This window comes from Oreochromis niloticus, linkage group LG12 (genome assembly GCF_001858045.2).
Source record: "Oreochromis niloticus isolate F11D_XX linkage group LG12, O_niloticus_UMD_NMBU, whole genome shotgun sequence".
Lineage (NCBI taxonomy): Eukaryota > Metazoa > Chordata > Actinopteri > Cichliformes > Cichlidae > Oreochromis > Oreochromis niloticus.
The window spans coordinates 912049-939900 of NC_031977.2; the positions used below are offsets into that span (position 1 = coordinate 912049).

General features: G+C 41.7%; 1 protein-coding gene across 1 annotated transcript in view; it reads right to left on the reverse strand.

Moving 5' to 3' along the window:
• The window catches only part of arid3c (AT rich interactive domain 3C (BRIGHT-like)), a 66065-nt gene that overhangs the window by 22653 nt on the left and 15560 nt on the right, over window positions 1-27852 (reverse strand).

Sequence of the window (27852 nt, forward strand, 5' to 3'; positions counted from 1 at the left end):
GGCTAAGCTACCTTTGTCCACACAGACTGCATGGGCTAAGCTATTAGCCTAGGTGTTATCTTTCTGCAGCTGCACTGCTTACAGTAAAGCTATTGAATCCATAAAGACGCAATGAGTAAATATTATAAATAGAATCTGCAGGTGCTTCTGTCATGTGTAGGCTGTGTGCAGGCAGGAGTGGTGGTAAGGAGGACCCAAAGTGCAGACTCACGCAGGCGAAATAGTGCAGTCAAAATAGCTTTATTGCTGAACATAAAATAACTAGACTGAAAATACAAATAAACTAAAGTAGCAGGCAGACAGACAAAACACACAGCATGGGATGATGGCGATCACGACACAGACAAAGGAAAACACAGGGCTTAAATGCACAGAGGGAGCAATCAGGGAATGGGAAACAGAAGGGAAACACGGCTGGGGCAAATCAGGGCTAACGAGACAAGGGAAGCAAAACCTGATACAATAACCTGAGTCAATTAAAGTACAACAGGAAACACAGAGACACGGACTTGACAAGGGGATACAGCAGACAGGGGAGACAGAGCAACTACGAAACACAGACAGAAACCAGAAAACAAACACTAACAAAGAAGCCAAAAGACTAGAAATGATAAATAATATCAAAATCAAAGTTCAATAATAATTAGGGATGGGTATCGAAACCCGGTTCTTGTTGAGAACCGGTTCCCACTGTTTCAATTGCTTGGAATCGTTTGCCATTTTTGCAAACGATTCCCTTATCGATTCCAGTCGCCCCGAATGACGTCACCACGTTGCGGAGCATCATTTACCTGGCAGGAAACACGGCGCCTAAGCGGCTCAAACGCTCAAAAGTTTGGTTATACTTTACGAGAACGGATGACAACAGGGCAACTTGCAATACTTGCAAAGTAGATATTTCATTAAGGGAGGAAACACTACGAATATGCAAAAGCATTTGCTCACAAAACACGCGATAACCTTAAATGAATGTCGTGTTTTTAATTCCGCTCCGGACTCGTGAATCTCAACCCAGCAGCAGCAGCGGTAACGTTTGCACGTCCTCTCCCGTTAATACGGCAGGTAATTAATCAACTAACAGTGCATATTATGTTAGCGCGATCTGCCTTATTACAAAACCTGCCGTTACTGTGCGCTGCATTTAGGTGACCATGATGAGAGAGACAGACAGAGTCTGGCTGGCAGTTCTCGCTGCAGTCTACCGTTAGCGTCTCCTTTCAGGCCAGGATAGACGAATGTCACCGAGCAGTGACTAAGTTTGTGGTCAAAGGCTTGCACCCATTTGCCACAGCAGATGCCCCCAATTTTCGGTAAGTGAATGTGTTTAATTGTAGGCAGGGACATTACTGGATATTCTTGTGTAATTGCTACAGAATAATTTATGTTATACTTTGTTATTGCTACAGAAGAATATTTATTTTATTATTTTACATTTACAGTTTTTTTTCCTGGGGACCCTGTGACACCCCATTGAAGAGCCGTAGGCTGTGGATCTCTTAAGATCTCACTGTTGGGTTTGTAAGGCCATGTTACTCCTAAATTTCTATCTTGTTCAAAGAGAAGATATAAAACAAAGTTCTAAGCTTATCGACCTTAGTGTTCTCCTTTTTAAAAATAAGAATCGATAAGAGAATCAATAAAGAATCGAATCGTTAAACAGAATCGAAAATGGAATCGAAATCGTGAAAATCTTATCAATACCCATCGCTAATAATAATGCAAAATAGAAAAAATCATTCTAACTACCAGAAACCTCGAAGCACAGGCCGAGGGGGTGGTGTGGCAGCAATTTTTCACACCAGCCTATTAATCAACCAAAGACCCAGAGAGACGTTTAATTCATTTGAAAGCCTGATGCTTAGCCTCGTCCACCCCAGCTGTAAAACTCAGAAACCAGTCTTACTTGTTATCATCTATCGTCCACCTGGGCCTTACACAGAGTTTCTCTCTGATTTCTCAGACTTTTTATCTGATTTAGTGCTCAGCTCAGATAAAATAATTATTGTGGGTGATTTTAACATCCATGTAGATGCTAAAAATGACAGCCTCAACATCGCATTTAATCTGTTATTAGACTCAATTGGCTTCTCTCAGAATGTAAAAGAACCCACCCACCACTTTAATCACACTCTAGATCTTGTTTTAACATATGGCATAGAAACTGAACATTTAACAGTGTTTCCTGAAAACCCTCTCCTGTCTGATCATTTCCTGAATGATCCAACCCTGTACCAACACAGAGCAGAGCAGCTACCTGAACGCTACTGCAACAGAGGTCGATTATCTTGTTAGTCTTGTTAAAAAAATTACCAATAATCATCCCACAGATGTAATATTATCTACAGCTACTTTCAGTACCATTGATATTCATTTAGACTCTTTTTCTCCAATTGATCTTTCTGAGATAACTTCAATAATTACTTCCTCCAAACCATCAACGTGTCTTTTAGACCCCATTCCTACAAAACTGCTCAAAGAAGTCCTGCCATTAATTAATGCTTCAATCTTAAATATGATCAACCTATCTCTAATAATCGGCTATGTACCACAGGCCTTCAAGGTGGCTGTAGTTAAACCTTTACTTAAAAAGCATCTCTAGACCCAGCAGTCTTATCTAATTATAGGCCAATCTCCAACCTTCCTTTCATATCAAACATCCTTGAAAGAGTAGTTGTCAAACAGCTAACAGATCATCTGCAGAGGAATGGCTTATTTGAAGAGTTTCAGTCAGGTTTCAGAGCTCATCACAGCACAGAAACAGCTTTAGTGAAGGTTACAAATGATCTTCTTATGGCCTCTGACAGTGGACTCATCTCTGTGCTTGTCCTGCTAGACCTCAGTGCTGCGTTCGATACTGTTGACCATAATATCCTATTAGAGCGATTAGAACATGCTGTAGGTATTACAGGTACTGCACTGCAGTGGTTTGTATCATATCTATCTAATAGACTCCAATTTGTGCATGTAAATGGAGAGTCCTCTTCACACACTAAGGTCAATTATGGTGTTCCACAGGGTTCAGTGCTAGGACCAATTCTGTTTACATTATACATGCTTCCCTTAGGCAGCATCATTAGAAGACATAGCATAAATTTTCACTGCTATGCAGATGACACGCAGCTCTATCTGTCCATGAAGCCAGGTAACACACACCAATTAGTTAAACTGCAGGAATGTCTTAAAGACATAAAGACCTGGATGGCTGCTAACTTTCTGCTTCTTAATTCAGATCAAACTGAGGTTATTGTACTCGGCCCTGAAAATCTTAGAAATATGGTATCTAAGCAGATTCTTACTCTGGATGGCATTACCTTGGCCTCCAGTAATGCTGTGAGGAACCTTGGAGTCATTTTTGACCAGGACATGTCCTTCAACACACATATTAAACAAATATGTAAGACTGCTTTCTTCCATTTGCGCAACATCTCTAAAGTTAGAAATATCCTGTCTCAGAGTGACGCTGAAAAACTAGTTCATGCATTTATTACTTCCAGGCTGGACTACTGTAATTCTTTATTATCAGGATGTCCTAAAAACTTGCTGAAAAGCCTTCAGTTAATCCAAAATGCTGCAGCAAGAGTCCTGACAGGGACTAGAAAGAGAGAGCAGATTTCTCCTGTTTTGGCTTCCCTTCATTGGCTTCCTGTTAAATCCAGAATTCAAAATCCTGCTCCTCACATACAAGGTCTTAAATAATCAGGCCCCATCTTATCTTAATGACCTTGTAGTACCATATCACCCTATTAGAGCACTTCGCTCTCACACTGCAGGCTTACTTGTTGTTCCTAGAGTATTTAAAAGTAGAATGGGAGGCAGAGCCTTCAGTTTTCAGGCCCCTCTTCTGTGGAACCAGCTTCCAGTTTGGGTTCAGGAGACAGACACTATCTCTACTTTCAAGATTAGGCTTCAAACTTTCCTTTTTGCTAAAGCATATAGTTAGGGCTGGACCAGGTGACCCTGAATCCTCCCTTAGTTATGCTGCAATAAGTGTAGGCTGCTGCATTGAATCGTACTTGTTATTAATCTCTGTCTCTCTTCCACAGCATGTCTTTATCCTGTTTTTCTTCTCTCACCCCAACCGGAATACCTGGTAGAGTGCTCAGAGCCTGCACCGACCAGCTGGCTCCTGTGTTCACCAGACTATTCAACCTCTCCCTGACACATGCCTCTGTCCCTCACTGCCTGAAATCATCAACAATAGACCCAGTCCCCAAGTCCACCACCATCAGCAGCCTCAGTGACTACAGACCCATTGCACTGACTCCAGTGGTTGCAAAGTGCTTCGAGAAGCTGGTCCTAAAACACATAAAGGACTGCCTCCCTCCCAGCTTCGACCCCCACCAGTTTGCCTATAAGGCAAACAGGTCCACAGAGGATGCAATTTCCACTCCGCTCTGCATCACCTGGGACTTCAGTAAGGATGCTCTTCATTGATTTCAGCTCGGCCTTCAATACCATCATCCCAGACATTCTTATAGACAAGCTGGTAAACTTGGACTCCCCCCCCCCTCCACATGTGCATGGATCAGAAACTTCCTCACAGACCGTTCACAATCAGTCAAGGTTGGCAACCAGAGATCATCCATCCTGTCACTCAGCACTGGCTCACCACAGGGATGTGTGCTGAGTCCACTCTTATACACCATCTACACCAGTGACTGCACCCCCATGCACCCCTGCAACATCAACATCATCATCAAATTTGCAGACGACACCACTCTGATGGGGCTCATCACCAACGATGATGACACTGCCTACAGAGATGCGGTCCAGCGACTGTCAGAATGGTGTAGCTACAATAACCTCAACCTAAACACCAAGAAAACAAAGGAAGCGGTCATGGACATCTGCAAGACAAGAACTGATCCCCCTCCCCTTTCCATAAAAGGTGACTATGCGTCCTCCTTTAAGTTCCTCGGCCCCACATATCTGAGGACCTATCTTGGTCCACAAACACATCATCCCTAGTGAAGAAAGCCCAGCAGCGCCTCCATTTCCTAAGGGTTCTGAGATGGAACAGGCTGCAGACTGAACTCCTAGTGTCCTTCTACCGTGCCACTATCGACAGTGTGCTGGTGCACGCCATCCCTGTGTGGTACCCTGGTTGCACAACAGCTGACAAGAAGAGACTACAGAGGGTCATCAGAACTGCAGAGAAGGTGATCGGCTGTCCACTCCCCTCCCTGGACTTAATTGCCAGCTCAAGATGTCTCTCCAGAGCCAGGGCAATTATAAAGGACCACCTATGTCCTTGATCATCTATGTGCAATATCTCAGTCTTTCATTGTTCTGTGCAATATATATATATTTTTTTTTTATTGGCTCATGTGCAATATCTTTGGTATGCACAATATTTTTCGGTCCTGTGCAATATTCTGATCTCAGTAGAATTACCATCTCCACCCTAAAGGACCATAGCCCCTCCACCCTTATTTATTCATTTATTATACTATATAACTGCTCTTGTATACAATGTTTCTGTTTCAATGTTTCTTATGCATACTCCATGTATATAGTTTCACTCACATATATGTATACATATACACCTTTGTGGTCCAGCTACCCAATTTTGCTGTGCAAGAAACTGCACAATGACAATAAAAAACTCTAAGTCTCTAAGTCTAACATGGGGAGAAAATGACAACCAGTGCAATTATTCACTGGAAGTCAAATAAATTTACCCTACACAAGAAAAAATGGTAATGATGTCATAACTGCTGGGCCCACAGTCACCAAGAAAACCAGTGTTAACACAATAAGCCATTACAGTTTCAAATCCCACAGTGCCAGTTAGGTACTCCTGGTCACCAATCCCCATATTCAGGTTTAATAATTTCAGGCCTAAATTATTGTGACGACACTTGGAAAAGTATAATGTGGTTAGACGACATCAAACTCTAACATTTACCTCTGTGGTGCAGCGTACACTCCTTTAACAACACTAAAGACACATCGATTGTGAAATGCTAGTAATATTGTCATAATTAACATATTTATTTATTTATATTTATTTGTGAGATGTTTGATCAGGAAAATAGGTTTTAGATTACTTTGACTGATGCTCCTTTTTCATTTTTTTTTATCAATGTTTTACACAATGTTACAACTTTTCGGGGGAAACAGTGTTGTATGTAATAGGCATGAATTATAAGAAAAAAACATTAACATGAGAGAAAAACAACAACAGAATAACAGATAAATGAAAACTTTACAAATATACTCCAGACAAAAAGCAACCTGTGCCCTTATTAGCAAAATAAAAGGGCTCTGATAATAATTTCTATCTGCATTTATTGTTGGGTGTAAAGAGAATAGCTAATTCTTTGTAAAGACTCCAAAGTGGTTGACCCTGAGATAATTAACCTGCATTTTGCTGACAGAGTTCCATTGTGGCCATTGGATTTGCCATAATAGTGATCAATAGCTGCAGAAGTATAGTGCAAACAACAGCAGTGGGCCCTATACAGTGAAAGGGAAGAAAGCTCTGAAGTATCATCTTAGGTGGTAAAGCCACATCAATTAAGGCCAGTAATTACGGCTTCATTTTGTGTTGATGGCATGTGAATGAATGAGACACTATTAAAGAAAAGATTGATGTTTCCCTCTCCACACAAGACAATAGTGGCAGTAATTCTGAAAGGTGCAGAGCCTGGAGATCACTCTGAGTTAACTAAAGTGCAGAAAAGGCTTCATGCAGACAAAAAGTGATTTCTGTATCAAAGATAGCTCAAAATCAGGACTCTTTGTTTGGCTAAAAAAGCAGAATCAGTGCCTCGTGTATGAGTAAATGTTGACTCACCCAGGGTCGTTTTTACTTTGAAACGTAAAACACAAAACGTCCTCCGGATTCACTGATTCTCAGCTGAGATGTTTTATTTCCTGAGACCATCACGGCTATGTGCTCTGATGTTGCAACGTTACATGAGGTGTTTTTCACTGGTTTATGTGCCTTTAAAACAGAACGATGCTGACTCTATACAGACTTTAACTGAGTAAAGGAACTAAAAGCATGAATGGCTCCAAAGTTCCTGAATTTTAATTAAAATAAGAAAGAGGTGATTGTGGTGTCACTGGTGGGTGTTGTCCTGTACACAGGGAGCCTCTGGCACACTATTTAAAGCCTGTCACCATTTAATGTCACAAAGCTGGATTTTAGGATGGACAGTGATGTGATAGATCAGTGCGATGGTAACACACAGCGTCTTTGACCTGACACAACCGGTGAAGACAAAAAACATGTTGTCAGATCATTCTAAAATAGTAATCCATGCCTTTATCATGGTAGGTAGATTACTTTGTATTGGTGTTAGCCACACAGCTGTGAACTGCTACACAGAAAAGGAAACATATTGGTCCAGTTTAATTCTCAGTGGATAACTTTAGAATTCATTTTAAAATTGTTTACAAGTCATTGAACAGCCTTGCCAACCCGATCTCTTTGGGCTGCGACACCTGAGCTTCTGTTCCCGGTTGGTCAGATCAGCTGACCGGCTGCTCTTGAATGAGGACACAGCAGAGATCCAGATTCTTCCGTCATGGTGCCGTTACACATTAGAGAGGCCTCCTCACTGCTGATTTATCTTAAGACCCACCTCTTCTGTGTGGCTTTGGTGATTTTTGTTATAACGTTGATTCTATTTATTTAGAATTTTTTTTATTTATTTCATTTTTATTTTATTCTACTGTATTTGTATTCCTGTGTTCAGCCCTGTGGTCAGGGGTTGCTGTTTTTAAATTGCTGTATACATAGCACTGGCTTTGCTTGGCTACACACTCCCCTACATCTATATACACATATGTGTTTCAGTATTGCAGTAATACATGAATACATATTTCAGAGGGGATTTATAACACAATACAGTTTACACAAAGAAGCCCACAGTGTAACTTCACAATAATTTCTCTACTCCACAGTGTGTATGTCGCCCCGTCTCGCTCTGCCACCTCTCTGAATCAGACAAGTTACATGAAACACTTTGAGGATTCAGGTAGAGAAGAAAAGCGTTATATAAGAACCACTCCATTTACCATTTACTTACACTTCCTGTAAGTTGAACACTGATTTATTAAAATGTGGGTTTGAACATAAAGTGGGTGGTAGTGGAGTTGACCATGAGGGTGAGATATATATATGTTAAAAAACCCATCTTTTTGTGTCATAATTATTGTGCAGTAAAACTTTATCTCTGTGTCGCACTGAAGGACCAGCAACAGTGTAAGACTTGACCACAGACATATGTTTTTGACAGAGCCCCTTGGTGACAGCACACAGCTATAATATGTAGATAATCCATAATACTGAAAGCACAACCAGCGAAGAGTTAAAGTACTTTCCCCCATCATTGTTGTTGCTGCTGTCGTTCTTCTGTTCTGAGTATTCAAAGGTTCAGCTATTCACATTGTGTTTCAGTTGTTTGTGGTGTCTATTCTACATATTGTGTTGTGCGCAGAGTTCGCAATAAAACTCTGAATCCAGTCCATTTAAGATTTATGATTTTGTATGATGAGATCCTTGCAAGACAAAGACTTTGCTGTGGCGCTGCAACTAATACATGAATGTGTCTGTTAGTTAACTTGCAATATAATATTTAACCAGATGAATAAAAAACTTTGCAGTGCAGATTTAGCTTGTAAAATCAGCAAACTTTTACAGTGCAAAAAACCCAAACCATGATATATTGTACTGTTTTCATACAATACACGAGTTGCAGAGGGAATTGAATTCTATAGTTAAAAAAGTGCAGCGACCAGCACTAGAGCCAAGCAGGGCTCCACGTTCCCTCTGCAGCTTTTCATCACTTTATCACTGATTAAAACATGTATCAGTGCCAATCTATAAAACTATTATTTTGCTGAAGACATAGCTAACCAAACAAAGATTGAGGTAATAAATAAAAGCCTCGCCTTTGTCTGAGGCACAAGCCTCTTAAAACAAGACTTATGTGTTTTCAATACTGAAGGTGTTACATTTGTCTCTCTGATTCCCTGAAAGAGATATAAGGAATAAAGGAGTGTCAATGGAGGCCTTTTGTCAGCACAAATAATCTTTTCAGACTATGTGTCATTATAACACTGAGCAATGGCAGAGAGAGTGGAAGAAATCCACTCTGCACACAGTCTGACAGTCATCTTCAGTTAATCTCTCAGCTGCTAAGAGAAGAAGAATTTGTAATTAGAACAATGTGGCCATACAGGGGCCTGTAGTAGTGCAGTAATCATCTTTATGCTTGACTTCATTGCTTAAGCATTCACTATGCACCTCTGAGCCAATAATGGAGAGAGAATTTCTCCTGTCATTGACTTTGTGCTTTTAACCCTTGAAATGAATGACTGATGTCGGGACACAGGGGAAGCAAACTGTTTATCTACTTCTGCTCAACTCCATAAATGAAGGCAGGAAGGAAAGTGTACAGCACAGTCGTCATCGTCAGCGTATGAATGATTTAGTTTAAAGAGGAGGTTGTACGCACTCTTGTAGAATGTCCCCGACTGGAACACAAAATATTGGTATAATGATATTCTATGCTTTTGTTTGATCTGAACATTTTTACAAAAGAGAGGACAAAAATATATTTCTGTTCTACTATTATTGCTGCTTAAGCATTCTCACACATTAGTATTTTAAGGATTCATCATTAGGATGTGGGCTTGAAGATGACAGCATAGGGCAGACACAAAGTGCAGTTAGCTCAGTTATTAGTTAAAACATTTCTACACTTGCAGCTCTGTGATACTGCCTAATTGTAAGATGGATGATAGCTGAAGTCAAGTGTTTGCTCATTAAGAGCTATAATTGTAAAAACTTCTTAATGTTAATAGAACAAAAATGGAGCAAATGCATGCAAAAGCACAAATATAAAATACTAAACTGTGGAATCTTGAAGTGTTATAAAACCTTAAAACAACTTACTCAAATGATGCAATAAAACACTGTGTGATGACGTTAACACAGAAAAATGTGAAAACCAAGTGAAAGCCAAAGGGAGTGGCAGGGTAAGCATTATGACAAATCAAAAAGTCACAGACACAATCCTTTAGGGTAATTCATTAAAAGACTTCTTCTGATTCGTCGAATTAATCTGTTTGGTGATAAAAGTTGGTCGAATCTTTAAATTGTGGATTGACGAAGCATCAGTATGATTCTGCTAGATGATTCAAGGTATTTAACTTCCTCTGACGAATCAAAGAAAACCTTTACTGTAATAGATGGTGTAATAGTGTAACAAAATAATATTCATCTAGAATTCATCTACACAAACTTTGGCATTGGGTTGTTAACTAAACCTTTTAAAAGTTAAAAACATTTAAAAAAACTGTAATGTTTTTAGAATTCTGACAGTGTTTGAAAAACTGTTTCAGACATACAGGTGAAAAGACACATAATGACTGTAATATGACTTTACCAACAACCTGAGGCATGCATGTAAGGTTTAATCCAACATTGAGGTTATTTATATTAGTCTATTTTGTTAGCCTTGTGACAGACTGGCAACCTGAGGTGTGCCCTGCCTCAGGTATTCACTTACCCATGCAAATCATTCAATTCTGGTGTTATAATCACTTTTGTCACCTCAGGTCCATAAAATCAAGCAACTAGGCATGCAGACTGCTTCGTCAAACATTTTTGAAAAAACAGGTTACTGTCAGGAGTTCAGTAAATTCTACCTTGATACCACCTGTGCATTGAGCCCAGTCATGAAATTTCCTCACTACTAAATATTCCACAGACAACTGTTAGTGGTATTATAAGAAAGTGGAAGTGACTGGGAATGACAGCAACTCAGCCACAAAGTGGTAGACTGCACAGAGTGGGGTCAACGGACGCTGAGGAGCACAGTGTGCAGAGCTCGCCAGATTTCTGCAGAATAAATAGGTACAGACCTCCAAAAAAGCCTAAAGCAGATAACTCGTAAGCTGGAGAGGAAATGGCGTGTCACAAATTTAGAGGATCATCATTTAGCCTGGAGAAATAGTTTGCTGCTTTATAAGAAAGCCCTCCGCAAAGCCAGAACATCTTACTATTCGTCACTGATTGAAGAAAATAAGAACAACCCCAGGTTTCTCTTCAGCACTGTAGCCAGGCTGACAAAAAGTCAGAGCTCTACTGAGCCAACCATCCCTTTAACGTTAACTAGTAATGACTTCATGAACTTCTTCACAAATAAAATTTTTATCATTAGAGAAAAAATTACCAATAATCATCCCACAGATGTAATATTATCTACAGCTACTCTTAGTACCATCGATGTTAAGTTAGACTCTTTTTCTCCAATTGATCTTTCTGAGTTAACTTCAATAATTAATTCCTCCAAACCATCAACGTGTCTTTTAGACCCCATTCCTACAAAACTGCTCAAAGAAGTCCTGCCATTAATTAATTCTTCGATCTTAAATATGATCAACCTATCTCTAATAATCGGCTATGTACCACAGGCCTTCAAGCTGGCTGTAGTTAAACCTTTACTTAAAAAGCCATCTCTAGACCCAGCTGTCTTAGCTAATTATAGGCCAATCTCCAACCTTCCTTTCATATCAAAAATCCTTGAAAGAGTAGTTGTCAAACAGCTAACAGATCATCTGCAGAGGAATGGCTTATTTGAAGAGTTTCAGTCAGGTTTCAGAGCTCATCACAGCACAGAAACAGTTTTAGTGAAGGTTACAAATGATCTTCTTATGGCCTCTGACAGTGGACTCATCTCTGTGCTTGTCCTGCTAGACCTCAGTGCTGCGTTCGATACTGTTGACCATAATATCCTATTAGAGCGATTAGAACATGCTGTAGGTATTACAGGTACTGCACTGCAGTGGTTTGTATCATATCTATCTAATAGACTCCAATTTGTACATGTAAATGGAGAGTCCTCTTCACACACTGAGGTTAATTATGGTGTTCCACAGGGTTCAGTGCTAGGACCAATTCTGTTTACATTATACATGCTTCCCTTAGGCAGCATCATCAGAAGACATAGCATAAATTTTCACTGCTATGCAGATGACACGCAGCTCTATCTATCCATGAAGCCAGGTAACACACACCAATTAGTTAAACTGCAGGAATGTCTTAAAGACATAAAGACCTGGATGGTCTGTATGGATGTATCCAAGATGGCCGACTTCTAAATGGCCACCATGGTCACCACCCATCTTGAGGAGTTTGCCCCCTCACATATACTAATGTGCCACAAACAGGACTTTAATATCACCAACCATTCCCATTTTATTACGGTGTATCCATATAAATGGTCCACCCTGTAGTTTCGGGTTGGAGCTCGGCCCTTAGTTCTAGTAAAAGCGAACTCTTAATGCTTCAGCACCAAGAGATTTTAGACAATCTCATGCTTCCAACTTTGTCGAACTGTTTGTGGATGGGCACTTCCTGTTGACTGCACACCAGTGCACAAAATAAGGTCCTTAAAGACATGGATGTTTTTTTCCTGAATACTATCGTTGTTTATATTTACTGAGTGAAGGAACGATAAAAACAGCGTTTTCTTAGGAAAGCACTAGAAAGCACTCTGCCCCTGGGAGCGAAAACCAAAACCAAAAAAACCCCACCCTTTCCTATTGGTGGAAAAATGTATATGATATGTGATATGGCAACATGATATTTGGTTGTTCAGGAAGAGGGGGAAGTTTTAGGAGTGACAGCAGCTAGAGAGTGAAAGAGAGAGAGAGAGTTTTGAGATGTGAGAGTTTAGCGTATTTGGAGTCTAAAGCTAGTGTGTAGTGTAGTCAATGGTTTTGTTGTGTGTGTCAGAACAACGTGGCGACCGCTGAATGTCACAGGTGCTGCCACAAAGCCACCAGCGGATAGTGAGGACAGCAGAGAGGCTCATTGGAGGCCCTCTCCCACCCATCTCCCAAATGTCCGACAAACCCATCATCCGACGTGTGAACAGCACAGTGAAGGGCACTCTCCACCCCTCACATGCACTGTTCTCCCTCCTTACATCTGGCAGACGGTTTCACAGCATCAAAACCGTAACGAGCAGACACTGCAAGAGCTTCTTCACCCAAGCAGTCAGAGCCCTCAACTCACTACCACCAAAGAACTGATATACACAAACACCTTTACAAACACCTTACAGTCCTCACCAAAAGACTCAAAAGCAACACAAACTTCCACAAATCCACCTGGGAACAATATGCTTATTTGCACACTCAGTCACATAGTTACTGAACACACATCTACATAATCCTATATCTGCACATTTTGCATCTTGCACATGTGTTCGTCCTGTCTTTACAATATCCTGACAATAACTCAAACCTGGTATTCAATACCTGCTGCACAATCCACTTCATATTGGCTCTGTCCTGTCTTTGTTTATCGTACAGTTAGTATTGTATAGTTATCATTATAGTATTGTATAGTTAGTAATTAGTACTTTTTTACCTCTTAATTTTACAGAAATTTAGCACGTTATATATTTGTAAATCCTAGTTTTCTATCTTTTATATACTTATGAATGCACCATGAGGGGCTTGTGGTGAAACAGAATTTCGGTACGCTGTACACTGTGTATACTGTGTGTACTGCTGTACTGACAATAAAGCTCTTGAATCTTGAAAGACAGATTACAGACACACCTGCTGCTGTCAGGCCTGCAGGTATCAGGCTGTGATGTTCTCCTTTATCTCATAGTGGACAGAAATTCTTTTTTGGAGTGGCACAAATAATTTGTGTGACTCTTATTTGATGCAGAAAACCTGATTGTTCTGTAAATAGTTTGAAATAGTAATTTAAATAACTGCCTTGGCTGCATTTTTAGGTAAATAGTTGCAAATAACTTTGTTGTTTGCAAAACTTAGCTACTTTTTTAAGACGTAACTAGTAAATATTATTATTTACTTTTTCAAAGTAACCTGCCCAACATTGGTCATTATATTCTGTATTTTGCAGACAAAGAGTTACAGGACTCTCTCCCAGACCACAGAAGGAGCTTCACACAGACTCATACAAGTCAGAGCTCTATGTGTGTTTTCAAAATTAGAGTTCAAGTTATTTTTACTTCCAATAGTATTAACATACTACATGAACAAGATTTTTGTAATTTTCATTGTAAGTGAGCTAAAGCACTTAATTAAAAGTATTCTAACAGAAATGTAAATGCTGTAATTTGATTCTTTTAATAAACCGTGTAACTTGGATGGATGCGATGCTGGTGTGACCACAGTGCACACATCTGATGTTGTCTGAAAACAGATGGTTTGAAAGACTGTCAATCCACTCTGAATGACTATCCCCTGAACAGAGTAGGGGCAGGCGTTATATACCTCCACCATCTGCTTTAGGAACGGAAGAAGTACTCTTGGATGAGAGCTGAAAATGTTGTAGATTCTCACTGAAGGCATCAAAACTATGAATGAACACATACAGAATTATGTAGTAAACACACACACACACACACACACACACACACACACACACACACACACACACCATCACTCCTCCTCCATGCTTCTCAGTGGGAACCATGCATGTAGAGACCATCTGTTCACCTTTTCTGCATCACACAAAGACACAACAGGTGGAACCAAAGACCTCAGATTTGGACTCATCAGACCAAAGCACAGAAGGTCTAATGTCCACTCCTTGTGTTTCTTGGCCCAAACAAATCTCTTCTGCTTGTTGCTTTTCCTTAGTCGTGGTTTCTCAGCAGCTATTTGACCATAAAGGCCTGATTCACACAGTCTCCTCTGAACAGATGTGTCTGCTACTGGAACTCTGTGTGGCATTTATCTGGACTCTAATCTGAGCTGCTGTTAACTTGTGATTTTTGAGGCTGGTGACTCGGATGAATTTAAAAAGTACACAACTAAGCTATAAATATGTATTAATATTCTTATTTTTTTATCAGATAGTAGTGGTAGCAATAGTAATAGTAGTGCCAGCTAACAACTGCTTAGTAAGCCGAGAGAGAGAGCGTAGTGATACACTGTAAAAAAACATCCTAATATAAAAGTATTTTACTGTGTATTTTACAGTTTTGTTCTGTTCTTCTAGAATATCATTAAATTTAAATAATTAGACTGTGATTTCACATTTCAAATGTAAATTAACGTAAAATCACTGTAATGTAATAAAACATAATTTTCTTGTTTTTTAAATATATCTGTCTGTACATATGCGTATTTAGATTGTTAAAATACATTGACAAATGTATCATGATTTCACAAATATCTGTCTGTTATTTGAAAGATTGAACTGTTAAATTCAAATGTAATGCTATGGAAAAATATATAAAATGATTCTCATAAACTTTTTTTTACATCAAATAATTATTATTATTAGTGCTATTTAGGGCGACCGTGGCTCAAGAGTTGGCAGTTCGCCTTGTAATCAGAAGGTTGCCGGTTTGAGCCCTGGCTCGGACACTCTCGGTCGTTGTGTCCTTGGTCAAGACAGTTCACCTACCGCCTACTGGTGATGGCCACTATAGTATGCTCTGATCGGCTCCATCACCTAGCAGGGGTGGGGGGTCGTGGTTTGGTCCCGCATTAGCTATTGTGGTTGATGTAGAGGTTGGGACGGACTTAGGGCATCTGGAGAATCCCTAGGGACGTTACCCCTGGAGGGCTTAACCCGGGGGTTGTGGTCATAACCTGGTTAGTGGCTCTGGTCACTCTCAGAGGGTGTTCTCCTCGTGGCTGCGTGCAGCAGGGCTGGGGTAGGGTCTGTGCTGGCGGACGTAGGTTACTTGCCTGGTAGCCCGGCTGCCCCTGAGTGGATCCAGGGCAGGCGTGGGGCTTGGGGTTGGGGGGTGCTTCGCCTCCATGCTGGGGCTCTGGCTGGGCCTTGGGGACTTCGGTCCTCGTTGGTGTGTTGTGGGCGGGTGGGTGCACGGGGGCTCAGCCCCGGCGCAGGGGGCCTCTGGTGCATCGGCCTAACTGGGGGGCTCTTCAACTGGCAGGGAGGTTGTTCCATCCTTGCAGGAGTCCACTCTGCAGGTGGGGGAGAGACATAGGAGAGGTGGAGAATAAACTTAACCTGGGTGTCTATTGTCTTGTGTAGTCTGGGAGATGATTGAATGTTAGGGTGGGTACAGTTTCCTCTGCGGTGGGGTCGGGTGGGCTGCCCCGGGTCCTGTGGGGCTTGGCGGTGCTGCTACCGTAGGCCCCGGTCTGGATGGGCCTGGGCTCCCTTGCCTTGGTGGGTACGTACTGGGGTCAGCGGGGGAGCTGGTCCTAGGGAGGGGCATCTTGCCCCTCCCTTCTTTTCCTCCCCATCCCCGGCTGCCTCCCTCTTCCCGCTCCACCACACCCACCCACACAGGTAGGGCCTTGGGGTGCGGGGATGTCACCAGGGCGCAGGGGAGGCATCCCCCCCCCCCCCGTCCCCTTCTGGCCACCTGTGCCTCAATTTTATTCCACAACTTAGACATCCACATTACTCACACTCTCATAACACATATATATATAGGGCCTTGAGGGTGGGCACGTTAACGGCGCCCAGTTAACAGTCTGTGTATTCAACCCTCCCTCTGGCGCCGGTGCCCACCTCTCAATTTTAAATCCATGTAGACATTGAGGGTTCTCGGGAGGGGCCGTGCTAACACCTGCTGCTCTCTGGCAGCAGCACCATGCCCTCCCGTATTTTAAATGCACTTTAGAACAACACGCAGCAACACTACACATGAGCGGGAGGAGGGAGGTATGGGGTCTTCACACACCCCCGTTCTCTGCTGGCCATCAGGGCGGGGGGCTGGGAGGAGGTGTTGGCTGTCCGATTGGCCTCCCTGCTGCTGCAGAGCCTGGGGCGGTCTGCTTGTCTCCACCCTGGGGGAAAGGGTAACATCTCCTGGGTCTGGGTGCCGTTTCCCCCTCTGGGGGCGAGGGTACCTGGACCCGGGGTATAGAGTATGTTTGGGGAGTGTGATTGTGTGTACATGTCCATTTATGTCTATCCTTACGTTGGGTGAGTGCTGAGTGTTTGTATATGTGTGCATGAGGGTGGGAAAGCATGTTTGTGTCTGTGTGCCTGTTTGTCTGTGTCTATATGTCAGGTCGGGTCTTACACTCCACCTCTCTGGGAACTCCCAGGCCCTCCAAAGTATGGAGGTCTATCTCCCCTCACCACACTCCCTGCCGGTGGTTCTTGGTGTCCAGGGCTGGGCGCTCAGCTATGTACCGGCTCACTCCCGGTGGCTACTTGGCGGGGCCTGGCACCTGTTGCTCGGTCAGGCCTCTTCCAGGGAGTGGGGGGCCCTCGGGCCTCCGGCCTCTGGGCCTGCGGCTCGGTTCACTCTGGCACAGCTGGTGCAGCCCCCCTGGCTTCTGCTCTGTGGCTACTGGGTGACCCCTCGTCTGGGGATCCCGGGTGTTCACTGTTCATAGACATAAACTACACCTTTCTTGGCTGCTACTTCAAAGCACATTGTGCGTTGTCTGTCCTGCGTGCTGCACAACAACATTCAATATTTAGTATTTACTGCTGTTTATTCTTAGCTAGATTAATGCGATGGTGTTGTGTTTAGCATGCTGCTTTGTTTTGGGTTTTTTTGCTTGTTTTCTCTTCTTTTTCTCTCAACAGGTGATCCAGGAGATTTTTTTTTCTCTTTCTCTTTTTAAGTGCCCTTTCTCACTGTCCCTCTCCCCTTCTGTTTTTCTTTTCCTTCCTCGCTTTCTTTCTCCCTTTCCTATCCCCCAGTCATGTCTGTCCCGTCTGTAACAACTGAAAATAAAATAAAATAAATAATAACAACAAAGGTCGATCAAATGGACCAATACGACAAGGCCTCGATGATCCATTTGGCAAAATAAATCCATTGGGTATCCTTGTTGGTCTTCAGACAACAATTCTGACGGCTAAAGAACAAAATGGGACAGGCAAAAAAAACCAAACAAACAAAAAAAAAACAATACTATAGTATACAATTGTTAAAAATAATAATACTGAAAGTAAAGGGGAAAAACAATATGTAATGAATGATGATACTGACGGCAAACACAGTGGCAAATGCTCTTTTTTAATGTAGATGTGGGTGGCTTTTGTCCTCAGTGTCTAATCCAAAAAAAAGAAAGAGTCCCATTAAATGTCAATGAACTGTCATTCATTGAACCTATATTGTTTATTAAACTATATTAAACTATATTGTTATTGCCATGTGTTCTTTAAGAAGATTGATCCAGTAATTAAAATGCAAATATTATTTTGACTTCAAGTTTTTAAAGATATTTGTATATTTTTCTTTGAAATAGTTAGATCAATAAGGACTGACTTCCTGTGTTTTCCCTTTTCTGTTTTCTCAAATGTTACCAAGGGAGCAAAGTGATGGAGATGATCTATACCCTAGGATAGTGGAGGTTGATTTATTCCAACTAATTGTGCAGTCTGAGATTTTGGAGAAATGACTGATTACGTTGAAGCTTTGCTGCAGTGAGTTATGTGATTCTTGTAGATCCAAAGGAATCAAAACATTTGGGGAAACTAGTTTGAGACAAAGATCACCTTTGTCTGACAGAGCACCTGCTCACCTGTGTGTGTGTGTGTGTGTGTGTGTGTGTGTGTGTGTGTGTGTGTGTCTGTGTGTGTGTATGTGTGTGGCTTGGCCTGGGTCTGGGGCTTGCTGACCTTTGGCCCCTTTGGGAGATTTTTGAGTGGGGTGGGGGTTTCCCATCTGTACTGCTCCCTGCTAGGTGTTACTGACCATCCCCAAAATGCAGGTTCCTGGTCCTGTGACTGGATGTTGATCAGCCTATGGGGGGCATCGGCTGCCCATTGCCTCTGGCTCTCTGGGACTTGCTGTTCGGCCTTCAGCTGAGCCTCTGGCTTCCCTCTGCTGGAACGGCACATGGTTATGGTTGAGATGTGCCGCCTTGGGTCTTTAGTACTCTTGGGACTGTGGACAGACCCAGGAGACATTTACTGGCTCCTTGGGGGCATTATTATGACTTCCCACCCTCATTATTAAGTGTATTTTGTGACACACACACACACACACACACACACACAAGATTTTTCTTTTCTTTCTCTATCTGTTTTTTTTCTTTTGTTATTTGGTTTATGTATGTTTTTTCTTACAGGGACAGGAGTTGGCGAGCCACTGAGTTTTTCTACTTATGCTCGATGATTTAATTATGTTGTCTGTCCTTTTTCTTTTTTTATTTTACCATGTTCTTTTTTCCCCTTTCCTGACTGTCAGCTTTGAAACTGTTGTGTCACACTTTTACTGTGAGTATTATTAGAAATAATAATAATGGAAATGAATGAATAAAGAAAGAAAGAAAAAGGAAAACATGAACAGTTATGAACAAACTCCTCCACTTGGGGCAAAATTGAGACCAAAACAAGACATTTCTCATTTCTGTATGATTTTTTTCCCCTTTTTTCCCCCTGATTTTTAAAAAACACACACTGGGACTCTGTTTGTACTTTACATGTTCAGTTCAGAAACACTTTACTTAGGAGGTGCTCAGGGGGCATTGTGGCCAAGATGCCCAAACCACTGCTAGCCTCCATCTCATTGTTTTAATCATGACCCACAGTTTGTGATGACAGGAACGTATATCGACTTTCACTTCCAGTTCATGCGTAGTCCATAATTTTGCCGTTGAGAATCATGGTCTGAGACTTGGATGTGCTCAACATCACAGCTGGATGTAAGAACTGGATGAAGCCAAACGGTGTTACTTTTGCATTAGATGTAGCAGGACACACACCTTTCCACAAAGTTCAACCTTTGTCTCGTCGGTCCACAGAGTCGGTCCCAACAGTTTTGGGGATCATCAAGATGTTTTCTGGCAAACCTGAGACACACCTCTATGTTCAGGCCATAGTTGCCCAGTCTCTTTCTTATGGTGGCCATGTTTTTGCCATGATGGGTCTCACCGTGACTCACTGGAGTCCCACAGCTTTAGAAACAGCATTATAACATTTTCCAGACTGATAGATCTCAGTTACTTAGTTTCTGGTTGTTCCTAAACTTCTTGGATCACAGCATGATGTCTGGATCTTTTGGTCTACTCCACTTTGTCAGGCAGGTCCTATTTAAGCCATTTCTTGACTGAGAACAGGTGCGACAGTAATCAGGCCTGGGTGTGGCTAGAGAACTTGAACTCAGCTTTCCAAAGATGTGTGACTGTACACCACAGTTAATTTATGTTACAAAATTAATACATTAATGTTTAAATTTGTTTGATTATCAGAAACATTTACGTATGAAAAATATACTAAAAATAGGAAATCAGGAGGGGGGTAAACACTTTTTACACCACCAAGAGAAGTATTTAAATTATGAAAATAGCGCACTCGAGTCATTGGAACTGGTCCCAAATCAAAAACAACTAAAACATGCTATGATAGTTTCCAAAGTAACCTCTGGAACAAGTATTAATATGGGTGAGAATACTAAAGAAGCATGCAGCTATGTTTGACACTTTCCATTAATATGGTTAACGAGGCTGTCTGAGTGACATTTATTTGTCAGTACAGAATGACAATGTTGTTTTCAAGAAATACTGACTGGGACATTTGAAGCAGTCCACTGTGATCAAAGTTGTCACAAACAAGCAGTGCAAACAAGCTGCTGCTGATCTGCTCTGCACTGACAATATCTCCCTACACTAAGTCGAAAATCAATTCTAATTGAACGCTCCACAACAATCCATACTATCACTAAGCCCAAGTGACCAGCCAACTACATCATTACTCCATCTAAGGCTGCTCTGCAGCTGTCTCAGCATACAACCAGACTCTGATCAAAGAGGACTTTTACTTGAGGAAGATTATAATTATAATTTTATACTTTTTGTTCTGTAGTCATTTATTTACCATAATGATTACACGAAACCAAACAGCAGAATCTACTGTGGTCAAACTGGGAAATAATGAAGCTGATTTAAATCACAACACATAAAAATAGACCATTATGTGCTATTATTATGGAATATGTATGAACTCAACAAAATATCTATTTTTCCATTCTCGCATTGTTAGGTAAGGACATCCAGAAGAGCACATAAATACCTACACGTGCATTGTGTTTACAATAATAAACACAAGGTGCGCTAACCCTGTGTTTCTAAAACTGACAGTCATTGTAACTGATTAAGCTTTTTATTCTCTGTTAGATGATGGACTTCTCTCCATGTCGTTTGGGGCTTTTGCTCCCTGGTAGGGACTCTCAAGGCAAACTGGCTCTGTTTAAGGGGCCACACAAACAGCAGACGACCCCTTTGAAAGGAAGGAAATCAGGGGACCAGTCTACCCTGCATGGGACAGGGTTACGAGAGAGAGTGCTTGGCTGCCGGGCTGAAGAGGAGACATGCCCGCACCTATCCCCATGAGCTGTGTTCTGTGAGAACAGCTTTGCCATCTTAGCTACTAACACTACTGGTGACATTAGGAAACTTGTGCAGACAAATAGTTTAATAGGCCTTGTCTGGTTTAATATGACAAACCAAACACGATCTTTCTGAGGGATTTCATTTCCTGTTTGGCTTTAAAAGTCATTTATCTGGAAAACACAGTCCCAATCTGCAATACACAGAATGACTTCTGCTATGAGTAAGTGGAACTATAACATTAGCACAATAAAGCTGTTTATAGACCCCCAAGTGTTAATGTGACTGTGAGGGCTGTTAGATTTGTATTGTGATTGTCATTTATGCTTAGAAATATCTACTTATATATTCTTAGAGTTTTATAATTAGGTGTAGTGATAGGAGGTTTGATCCTTAATAGTCTGCAAGCTTTGTGTGCATTCCAGAGCTCTCTGACTTTCACACCCACATTTTAGGAGCATGGGAGAGGTCGTACCTTGTCTTATTGTTTTATGGTAGGATAAACGTATCTATGTCTGTTTTAGGCTAAGTGCCTTTTGTTTAGATGGACGGCTCTGGGGAGTCTTCCTGGGGTCACAGTTTGACCCCCACACACAGATACACACATACACACACACACACACACACAAGGTATTCTGTGTTCACATGTATACCTATATAAGAGGTCATATGTTAATGAACCTATGCATATTCATGTAACCACAATAAAAGGAGTGCTATGGGGAACCTGACTGAGAGTCCGACGGAGGCCAAGTGGGCGGAACGACATCTGGCTCCGGTCCGGTCTCCCTCATGCATGAGTACGAACTTTGCCTACTTGGTGTTCAATGCTTTTGCTGTGTAATTACATTGTCTTCAACGTTCCAGCGAATAGGTTCAAGCTACAAACCTATCATTAATTGGTCCTTCGAGCCGGATCCCTAGAATCGACATTCACCGAGGGGAAAAAGAGACACACCGAAAGACGTCAGCCAGGACGTATAGAAGTTCCTGTACTAAAGTCCCGAGACGTGAGAATTCGTCTTCTGGCCGGTGGATTAGCTGTCTGTTTTTTCTCCTCGCTGAATGATGATTGACGGGATTCGAGATTAATGCAAGAGCGACACCAAGTAAGTACTGTACAAAGGAGAGCGCTATAGCTGCGCGGGTTCACGCGAGCACGGTCGCGCGGGTTTCACGCGGACCTGAGCCGTGCGGTTAGTCGCAGGCTTATAAAAAAAAGAGAGCGACGGCTCCTTAATTGTACGGCCGCGCGGTTTCACGCGGGCCTATGCCGTGCGGTTTCACGCAGGCAGGTGCAGCTCAGTGACTGGGCGGGTACACGCGAGTCCAGGAGCACAACAGCCGTGCGGGTTCACGCAGGCTGGGGAAAATTGTAGGCCTATTTTGTGTTGTTGTGTTGAGTGTGCTCGTGTGAATGGGTGCGGAGCAGAACACGCGGTCTGTGACGTCAGCTGTTGTGGTTATTATGGGTTCCCGAGCAAGCAAGACTGCCTCACAGGGAGACGACACATCGCGAGATATTTATATTCTCATACAAAACTGTGATTTTTGAGGGTAAATTGGTTGCTGTAAAATGTTTAGATTCAAATGTTAGAAGTTTTCAGGAAAACAGCAGCCTCAAAGAGCTTATGGAGAAGGCCAGCCCACATCAGCAGCAGTTAAGATATGCTCTGGTGAATGGCTTTCCCCCACCCCTTGCTGACACAAAATGTTTAGATGATTTCCCTGATCAACAATGGCCTGTGCTCCAGACCATTACTTTAACCAGTTGTTAACAGTAATCTGCATTAAGCTTAGGGTTGCTCAAATACAGTACAATGACATATGAGATGAAGTAAAATAGATAAATATTTTACCTAATTACATGCATAGAGGCACTTGACCTGTTTGAAAGACTGTCGTCTTATTATGAGCCATTGTTGAGATATAGAGCACACCTGTGAAAACAACTATTATGCTGAACCCTGTGTGAAACAGCTGAAAACTACATGATGGAGAAGCTGAGTTAAATATGAAAATGTAAGTCTTTGCCACTGTGGGCAAAGCATGCAACCGCTGTGTGAGGTTGTGTTGCTGTCTCTTCTGAGCTGATGAGCAAGCTACACATTATCAGATCAGGAGCTGGCTGAGAACTCATCAAAGAGAGAGAAACAGAACTATGATAATTATGATAACTGGAGTGTGCAGCGTTTCCGTGAGTTCTTTCAGATGCGCAGCAGTTTTCCTGTCTCTTGACTCATGTGTGTAGAGTGTTCATAGCATCAACATCATGTTTTTGTTTATTTGTTTTGTTGGGTTGAAAAATAATTAAATAAACTTGTGATCATACTTATGGATCACCATGGCACATATCATCAGCCATATGATTTATTTATGCAGATGAAAAAGTGAGTGTGAATGTGCCTGACGTCACAGTGTGTGTGTGCGCTGTGTAAATGTAATTGTCACAAATTGTGAGAGCAGTGATTGTGCAGGTCACCAGCTAGTGTAAAGAAAAAAAAGTAAAACAGAGACAAAATCTACATTGTAGATGAAAAATCATAGGAAAAAAGTTTTGTGTTTATCAGCCAAGAACAACTACAATCTCATTTTCTACTTTTAAGAAAGGAAAGTTCAAAAAACAGAGACAGATATGTGTTGGTTAAGCAGTGATGATAATAATGAAAATGTCTTAGTTTTGTCACTTTCAGATGAATCCATTTTCCACATGCAGCGGTCGGACAAAAGTTATAGTTTAACATCATTGGAAACATTCGGGCCAAGTTTTTGGCTAACTTATTTACAGCTCCATGTGTCTCTCATCCTCACAAGTGAGCTCTCACTCCTCCCTGAAGACAAGGAATGCAGTTCCAAAGAGCAATAACATGGCAGATAAAGAGACAGCAGCAAAGTCCTGAGCAAAGAGACCCAGCAAGCAGCAGCAGTGTGGACAAACAGCAGTGGAGAAGAAGAGTAAACCACCATCCTGACTGATTGGATGAATGACACTGTGTTTCCAACAAGCTGCAAAGTCACTGTGCTTGTGAAAAGGACGTTTGAGGAGACTGTTGGAGGTTGACATTTGCCACTTTCGGAGTAAAATGGCAAGAAGAGACAGTGGAACACAGGACAAAGCTGAAGGAGAACTGCCGGCTGTTGGACTGTTGAAGTGGGAGAGGACAACAGAGTGAGAGTAAGTAAGGACACAGAGGAATTCTGCTGTTTAATGTGGGAAATCAAAATTTGGGTTAGCAAACCTGGGGAAAAGAAAACTGACTGCTTAAGTGGAAAATTGGGAAGGAATCTGAAACACTGCAAAAAGAAACATATACAAAATCACACACACAAGCAGAACATGCATTAACCCTACTAACACAAACACAAGAGAGCTCATGAAGATTAGACACCATCTTGAGCATGTGAGTCTGTTTATCATCTTGTCCAAGTCACTTTGTGTAATGAGAAATGATGCAAAGACCAGTGGACTCATAGCACATTAGTTAAAAATGATCAAATAATAGCAGAGAAGTGTGTAGGAAAGGCAGCTGTAAGAACATGCCCTGCTGGAGATGCAGCTCCAGACACATTGATTAAACCTGCCTAATAACACAAACACACATGCAATGAAGATCAGCTTGTTATCTCTCATCAGTGTTAAAATAGTGTAAATTTAACAGACACTTGTTATCAAATGCTGAATTTATCCAATGCTGACAGTTGACTCTCTGGGTTACAGGACAACAGTTTAATTTTTGTGGAAAAAAAGATTCTGGTTTGACCAACCAGTGATCAGACAATAAATTTAGTTGTTAATATAGTAAATTGGGAGATGCTTTCTGCCTGATTGATGCAGCACAAGTAATTTACTGTATGAGGGAAATTCCATTTTTGTGATAATATTTTGAACATGCATTTCTGTTGTCCTGTCATCTTAGTGGGTTAATAGCTGATATGCAAATTAGTTGATCGTTCTTAGATTAATGAAAGGTGGCTGAATTCTAGTACGAGTGAATGGGATGTGTTGGAGTTTGTAAGAGTGGAGACTCTAAAACACTGAGTTTCCTGTTGTGATGTGCGAGTGAATCCTGCACCCAGATACACAACTCTGAATACATAAGAACAAACGTCTTTTGTGAAATGCATGACAACATGTCACATGTTTTATGATGACGGGGAAAAAGGAAAACTAAATAAAATTTGTGGCCTAAATGAGTAAAAAGTACAGTCCTGGGGATTAAAATTCATAGCTAATAAGACATGAGGCTTATGTTGTGTGTTGTGTGGCTGATGGTTGGTTTTGAATTAATCTAGCTGATGATTTTTCTTTTGTTGTGAAGTTGAGCCTGCCAATTGGTATGATGGTATGATGAACCATGCTAATGGTATGATTTACCCTCCTGAGATGAGGAGCATGTGTCATGACTTAACGAGGCCTTTTTATTTTGATACTTTCATAGTGCACTGAAAGTTTTGTTTGATAATCTCTGTTTGAGCAGATCTGCACAATTAGAACAGAAGCGCTATACGACATGTCGTCGAGAAAACTGTTGCAAGTGAGTTTCTCCACATTAAAATGGGCTCAGGAGAAAGTCACTTATCTGGGACAATTAGAAAATAAGTTCCTGTCCAAAAGGATTCAACGAGAAAATCCAGTCTAAATTCTTTTCTTTTTGAAATGACGTCATTTTGCTGAGAAGTGGAAATGAAAATGCGACGGTAATTCCCACTGTCAGCAAAGAAAGAATGAATGAATGAATGAATGAATGAGTGAGAGAAAATAAAATTGACTGACTGGTAAAAGCGGACAGAAGCTGACAGACTGACTGACATCACTCTGCGAAGTTAACCCCCACCTGACAAAGGTGCAGATGAATCTAAGTGTGTTTCTTTTTACAGGAGCGGAAAGATGACAGCAACATTTGAGGTTGCGTGATGATTTAACCTTTTAAATGCCACTTTCTGTGTCTGTGCATCTATCAGGGGTGTTATTCACTACCTTGTGTTGCTCACAGAGGTAACTGTGAGAAAGTGTGTATACACCTGCGCAGCGCTAACATTTCTACAGCATTAAAGTCTTCATGTGAGTTGATCATGTGATTTATACAAGGATAGCTGGTTGATGTTTTTCTACTACAGGATTTCTGGATCCATGTCTGAGGCAAATTATGCCAATAATTGTGGTTTACTGATTTGAGAAAACCTGCACATGATACTTGTCCTGTTGATGCTGAATGCTTTATTACTCTTATAATACAATTGTTTATAAGTGTGGAGTTTGATTTCACTTCCAGATCTTGTTTTCCAGGCCATGATGGTGTGTATGTAGGCTCCAGACAGAGCCAGGTTTTAAGCAAACTTAATATGCAAAACACACTAACATCTTTTATTGCAGGGTTACGGAGCTACTCCAGAGGGGGAGACGCCCTGATATTGCCTCGGACATGATCTAGCTAACCTTTTTCTTTCAGACAGGAATCTGGTTTTGATGAGTTGACTCATGGGAGTGTCCATGCGTCAAGAGGAGGGGTCCAGAATTACATGAAACTATGTTTTCTATGTTTTCTAAACTATGTTTTATGATTGTTGCAGTGATTTGTGTGATTAACAGTTCATTTACGGGTATTAAACCTATGCAAGTGGTGCATCTGTGTTCAGATGAGGCTTTGATGGTCCATAAATGAAGCTCACTGAACTAAAGAATGTGGTTTGATGATGGTTTACATGCTTTCCAGATAGAAGTTTTTTCCTCCTAGCAAGGAAATACAGGTGCAGCAGTCAGAGTATCGCTGAAAGGAATCTCCTGAGAAATCTTCTGAGGCCCAGTGAGAAGCGAGAACCATTCCAGGCATAGCTGACAGTCCGGGCAGTGGTTGAGGTCAAAGGTCGAGCTGTTTGGGGCCCATCATGAGATCAGATTCCACAGCCACAGCAAGGACCACGAAGCTGCGTTGGAATGAGAGCTGTGCCAAGGGGGCTTTCCAGAGGCCAACAGAGGAGATTGTAGACAACAGACGGGCACCTGAAAGTGAGGGGAGCGTGCCAAGCTCCATCGACAGAGCAGGGGGAGTTCAAGGATGACATCATGATCCTGTGAAAAGCACAGGAACCAGAAGCTATGGTGGTGATGACAGCAGTTTCCTATGAACATCACCTAATGCTGTGTCACTATACTGTGCATACGATGGCACTCTGAAGACTGCTGGGATCATAACAACAGTAAGATAACTGGATCCAGCACCCTTTCCACAGAGGGTTTTTCCTGCAGAGGATGGACAATGGAGGAGTCATAAATATCCCCCACAGGACAGAGGCCTGAAGTGAGGTGATGGGGGTTGGCAGAGGCCATAAAACTCGAGTGCTGAGGAGGTCTGAAGCTTTCACAATAGCTGAGACCCATGTTGACAAACAACAAACTCAACTGGTATGTTTGAATGTCTATTCTACATACATTTGGACTCTGGTCCTATGAACAGTGATGGAAACAACTGGAAGACACATTTATGAGGTCCTGCAGAACTTAAACCACTCTGCAGAGAGACGTGTGATTTACATGTCTTGCGGAGGAGCACAACCAAGCTGGAGTGT